Here is a 6,477-nt window from a genome sequence, read left to right as displayed (position 1 = left end):
AGTCTTTAAGAGGCCCTCTTAAGAGGCACAAAGTGTTAAACACTCAACTATATTCTCAACCCACCCAGAGATGCCTCAGACAGAAGGCCAGTTGATCTGCTTCTGCAGATCAAAGAACAGAACAGCCAATGGAGTACAGTTTCTCTCTGCACTTTAGGGTATGGATGCCATCAGTTAAGTTGCCTCAAAGACAACAGACAACTATTCTGACAAGTCACATAACTTCATGGATAGATGATACGTGGGTTTTTGAAAACCAGAGTTGTCAGGTGGATATAGAGAAGCAAAAATTAAAACCAAACTTAAAAACCTTTCATGTGAGCATTCTGAGATTTGAAAGAGGTCACTCTTTCCTCTCTCATATTCCCTCTCACTTTCTCTCTAGATAGTGATCAATGTATCGAGTGCCCCCAAAGTCAGTATCCCAACATGGAGAGGAATCATTCTCTACCCAAAAGTGTGATCTTCCTGGATTATCAAGATCCACTAGGGATGGCTCTGGCCTGCACAGCTCTGTGCTTCTCTGTCATCACTGCCATGGTTTTGTGGGTGTTTGTCAAGTACCGAGACTCTCCCATAGTCAAGGCCAACAACCGGACCCTCAGCTACGTCCTCCTCCTCTGCTTCCTCTGCTCCCTACTCTTCATCGGGCGTCCAAACACAGTCACCTGCGTCCTCAGGTGAAATATCTCCTATGGAGTCATATTCACTGTGACTGTTTCCACTGTTTTGGCCAAAACCACCACTGTGATTCTGGCCTTCATGGTCTTGAGACCTGGAGGAATTCTGAGGCATTTGCTGGTGTCTGGGGTTGTAAACTCGGTGGTTCCCCTGTGCTCCCTTATCCAATTGATTATTTGTGGCATCTGGCTGGGAACCTTTCCCCCTTTCATTGACATTGACACATCCTCTGAACCCAGGAGCATCATCATTGAGTGCAACAAGGGCTCAGTCACTGCCTTCTATTGTGTGCTAGGATACTTGGGATCCTTGGCCCTGGGAACCCTTTCCTTGGCTTCTCTGGCCAGAAACCTGCCTGACACCTTCAATGAGGCCAAGTTCCTGACCTTCAGCATGCTGGTGTTCTGCAGTGTCTGAGTGACTTTCCTTCCTGTCTACCCCAGCAACCAGGGGAAGGTCATGGTGGCTGTGGAGGTCTTCTCCATCTTAGCGTCCAGTGTGGGGCTTCTAGGCTGCATCTTTGCTCCAAAGTGCTGTTATCTTCCTAACGTCCGATAGGTACACATCAAAAGGATTAGAGAATAAAACATGTATGAGGTGAAAATGATCAGAATATCTTTTTTTCTCTTATATTTCATGAGAAAGAATTAATGTAAGCCAGAAAAAAAACTACCACATTCTCACAGCCAGATTGTAAGCAACTACTCCATCTCCTTATATGTCTTGAATTACAAAGAAATATTGTTGTTTGGTGCTTTGGTGTGATAAAAATGAGGCTTTCTTCTCTGATAAATAGTTACACTCACAGAAACGCACAGGGGCAACTCTCCTCTGTCCTATAGGGTCTCTATCAGAATTCACTGGATGGCAGCGAGGTAGTTGCTTTGGGATCAGTTCCTATTCATAGCAACCCTGTGTATGGCAGAACAAATAAGACTAACCGGTCCTGGACCATCCTCATTTTTGTTGAAATATTGGGGCTTGTTTTGTAGCCACTGGTTTAGTCCATCTCCTTAAGGATCTTTCTCCCCCCTCCCCCAGACCCCTTGTTTTCCCAAGCATGATGTCCTTTTCCAAAAGATGAGTCCCTCATAACAGGTCCAAAGTACACGAGATGAAGTCTTACCTTCCTCACAGATCCTTTTGCATATAATTATTGAAACGCAGATTTACTAATTCTGACAGTGCATGGCTATTGCTCACTGGGACAAGTGTGTTCTTGTGATGTTTTCTAAATTCAGACTCAAGATTGTATTTTGGCTCTCATGAACTTACTTTACTTTTTTTCAGCTTCAAGGTCACGAGCCACCTGTGGTACAGACTGTTGCCTGCTAATAAGCAGGTTTCAGCTGAAGTGTTCTGGCATTCCCATTCTTCTCAAAGGTATCCAGAATTTGTTTTCACCTACACAGTCAAGTGCATTTTCATAGTCAATGAACACAAGTCAACATCTTCTGGTATTCTCTGCTGTCAGCCAAGATTCATCTGATGTCAGCGATAATAGTCCCTGTTCCACGTCCTCTTCTGAATCCAGTCTGAACCTCTGACGGCTCCCTGTTAATGTACTGCTACATCTGCTGTGGAATAAACTTCTGCAAAATTTTACTTGCACGGATTAACAATGACATTGTTCTATAATTTCTGCATTCTGTTAAGTTACCTTTCTTTGGAATGAATATGAATATGAATCTCTTAATCAGTTAGCCAAGTAGCTGTCCTCCAAATTTCCTGACGCAGAGCAGTGAGCGCTTCCAGAGTTTCATAAACTTGTTGAAACATTTCAGTTGATATTCCATCAATTCCTGAAAACTTGTTTTTGACTAATGCTTTCAGTATAGCTTAGAATTACTTCAGTACTATTGGTTCTTACTTATATGCTTCCCCTTCAAATGGTCTAATGTCCACTAACTATTTTTGGAACCGTATTCTGTATTCTTTCCATCTTCTTTCGATACCCCCTACACAATTCAATATTTTGTCCATATAATCTTTATATATTGCAACTCGAGCTTTGACTTTTTGTGTGTGCCAGTGATCATTATTTTTCTTTTATTAAATAATCATTTTATTAGTGGCTCATACAACTCATCACAATCCGTGCATACATCATAGGATACTGGGAGGGTGGAGGGAAGGTGAGGGAGAAAGGGGGAACATATGAGAAGGTCTACATATGACCTCCGCCCTGGGGGACAGACAACGGAGAAGTGGGTGAGGGAGACGTTGGATGAGGTATGATTAAAATAATAATAATTTATAAATTATCAAGGGTTCAGGGGGAGGGAGTAGCGGGGAGGTAGGGGGAAAATGAGCAGACGCCAAGGGCTCGGGTGGAAAGCTGGTATTGTGGGAATGATGAAGTCAACATATGTACTAATGTGCTGAATTTTTTCTTGCGTTCTTTCAGTGTAAAATAGGCTGAGCATGTTCTTCCTTTTTGGTTTTCTAATTCTGAGTCTTTGCACATATCATTATAGTATTTTCCTTGTCTTTTTGAAATTTTCTGTTCAACTCTTTGATCTCATCATTTTTCCATTTGCCTTAGCTAGGCTATGATGCTATGATTAAGAGCAAGTTTTGGGAACCGATTACAAGGAGCTATATGTGACCTCCTCCCGGGGGTCGGATGATAGAAAAGTGGGTGAAGGGAGATGTCGGACAGGGAAAGATATGCCAAAATAATAATTTATAAATTATCAAGTCCTCATGAAGGAGGGGGGTGCGGGGAGGGAGGGGAAAAATGAGGACCTAATGCCGGGGGCTTAAGTGGAGAGGAAATGTTTTGAGAATGATGAGGGCAATGAATGTACAAAGGTGCTTTACACAATTGATGTATGTATGGATTGTAATGAGTTGTATGAGCCCCTAATAAAGCGATTTTAAAAAAAAGAGCAAGTTTCAAAGTCTTTTCATTTTTAAAAGTGTTTTTTTTTTCCAATCATTTTACTGGTGGCTAGTACAACTTTTACCACAATCCATATATACATCCATTGTGTCAAGCACATTTGTACATTTGTTACTCTCATTCTCAAAACATGTGCTTTCTACTTGAGCCCTTGGTATCAGCTCCTTATTTTCCCTCCTCCCTCACTGCCCCCCTCCCTGTGAACCCTTGATAATTTATAAATTATTCTTTATCATGTCTTACACTGTCCAATGTCTCCCTTTACCCACTCAAAGTCTTTTCTGACATCCACTTTGAACTTTGCTTTCTTACTTTTTTAGTGATCTTTTGCTTTCATGAATGATGTTCTTGATGTCCTACCTCAGCTCATTACGTCATTTGTCATTAGTGTTTAATGCATCAAATCTTTGTGTGTGTGTTTTTAGATATGTTCTTGAGATGTTCTCGGTAGAGCCTCAAGTTCATATTGTGGCTCTCATGGACTTGTTTTCATTCTCTTCTACTTCAAGCTGAATTTATGTGTGAGCAATTGATAGTTTGTTCCACAGCCAGCCCCTGGCCTGGTTTTAGCTGCTGATATTGACTGCTTCTCTGTCTCTTCCCAAAGATGCAATCAATTTATCTCTGTATAGTCCATCTGGAGAAGTCCACATGTATAGTCACTATTTGTTTTGTTGAAAAAGGGTAACTGTGATGAAAATGTCCTTGGTCTTACAAATTCTATCAAGAGATCTCCAGGTTCATTTATATCATGAAGACCATAGTTTTCAATGCCTATTCCTCTTTGTTTTCAACCTTTGTATTAAAATTGCCAATATTTTTCAATGCATCTTGATTGCATCTTTAATTATTTTCTGACTGAAGAATTGGTAGAATTCTGTAATTTTTGTATCACTAGCTTTTGTGGTTGGTGCATACATTTGAATAATCATTGTATTGATTGCATTTCCATGAATTCAGATAAACATCCTTTCACCAACAGCATTGTACTTCAAGATAGATCTTGAAATGTCCTCTTTGTTGGTGAATGCAATACTACTCCTCATGAGTATGTCTTTCCTGGTACACCATATAATTTTCTGATTCATAATGGCCAATACCAGTTCATTTCAGCTAATTAACAGGTAGGGTATCAATCTCTTTTCATCGAATTTCTGACAACTGTTGATTTTTCTAGATTTCATACTTTGTTCATTCCAAGCTCTTTTTGTTCAAGAAAGCCATACCATTTATCTTGAATCTGACATTTCTAGCATAGTAAACCAAATTATTTTATGATTCAAAATAGGCAATATCAGTCCATTTTAGCTCACTTATACCTAGCACATTGATTTTTATGCATTCTCTTTCATTTTTGATGCCTTCCAATTTTCTAGATTTGAAAGAGAGGACCTCTTGTTTCATTTATGTTTTAGATCCCTGCAGCTGCTAAAACACCCCCCCCCCATACCTTCCTCCCTGGAATGTACTCTAGATATCTAAGTTTAGGGTATTAGTGTTACAAATATGTACAGTTCTGCTGTTAAAATGAAGAAACTAGATAAGGCTTCAGTCTTGAGAAAAGATAGACACACAAAAATATAGTTTGTATTCTCAGATAGGAAGATCATAAACTTAATTTTATTTATTTATCCATTTTGAAAGCAGTTTTATTGGAATATAATTCACATTTCATACAATTAATATGTCAATCTTATTAGGAATAGCTGTACAACCACCACCACAAGCAATTCCAGAACATTTTCTTCTTTCATGCACTCATTGTTGTTGTCTCCCCATCTCTCTGCTCCACCTCCTGTATCAGACCCCCAGGAAACCATTAATCCAGTTGCTGTTTCTACAGAATTACCTCTCCTGGATTTCATATACAGAAAAACATACAAAAGAAAAACGAAAACACAGCCACAATAACAAAGTGAAAGTGAGAAAAACCTAAATTGAAAAGAAATCAGAAAATGTTAAAAGTAGAACAAACAATATGGGTCCAAAGGGAGATCAAATGATAAGGCATTAAATTGTAACCTCCCTGCATCTGCAAAAATCCACTTTCCAGTGCACTCTGAATGATACCAAGGCTACTCACACCCCTGGCCTATGGTTAATTCACATGTGATAAACTTTAGAAAAAAATGTGGTATACTGACTCCTTGACTATATAAGAAAAGACAAGGCAGTCTTAAAAAATTATATTGCTGACCTCTCAGAATATATGCTGATTCTCACCCTGCATCTGAGATTAGCATCTTTAGCTGGCTGGTGGCTAGGCCCTTGATTAAGTTTCAGATTCATACTGTATACATTCCAAGTTCCAATTACTGATAGATATTTGCAGCTGTTTCTTCACATCGTGAGTCATGCCCCATGAGCAAATGAAGGTCCTGAAGGCTTTATTCCATCCATATCATTATGGTTGACTCTACTTTAAGAAAAGCAGTTCTTCCACAGCCATGTTTTGAGAGTCTGCCAATCTGAAGGCCTCATCTGCTGGCACTATCATTGGCAATGTGATTCATAAGGTTTTCTGTGTCGGATTCCTCAGAAGTGGACAGCCTATTCCTTCTTCTTAGTCTGGACACTCTACTGAAACTTGTCCACTTTCAGTGACCCTGCTGGTATTTGACATACCAGTGACATTGCTTTCAGCATCATAGCAACAAGCAACCACTACTGTATGACAAACTGACAAACCTGTGGCTATAAAGAGTTATGGCCTTACGAGTCAATTCTATCTATCCTAAAAGGTTGCTGTGAGGTAAAATTCAACTCAAAGGCAATGGTGGAAACATCAAACTGTGATGTTTTATGATCTCACCTGAAGGATACACTTCTATGATTGAAAACCACTAATTAGTTCCTGAAATCAATCACTGTAAACCTCTGTACTTAACTAA

General features: G+C 39.6%; 1 pseudogene; it reads left to right on the top strand.

Moving 5' to 3' along the window:
• The window catches only part of LOC115873074, a 2,104-nt pseudogene extending 865 nt beyond the window's left edge, over positions 1 to 1,239 (top strand).
• Positions 1,240 to 6,477: the final 5,238 nt, after the last annotated feature.

The sequence above is a fragment of the Echinops telfairi genome, unplaced genomic scaffold (genome assembly GCF_000313985.2).
Source record: "Echinops telfairi isolate 266 unplaced genomic scaffold, ASM31398v2 ScPeMD7_7459;HRSCAF=8497, whole genome shotgun sequence".
Classification (NCBI taxonomy): domain Eukaryota; kingdom Metazoa; phylum Chordata; class Mammalia; order Afrosoricida; family Tenrecidae; genus Echinops; species Echinops telfairi.
This window is presented reverse-complemented; position numbering and strand designations above follow the sequence as displayed.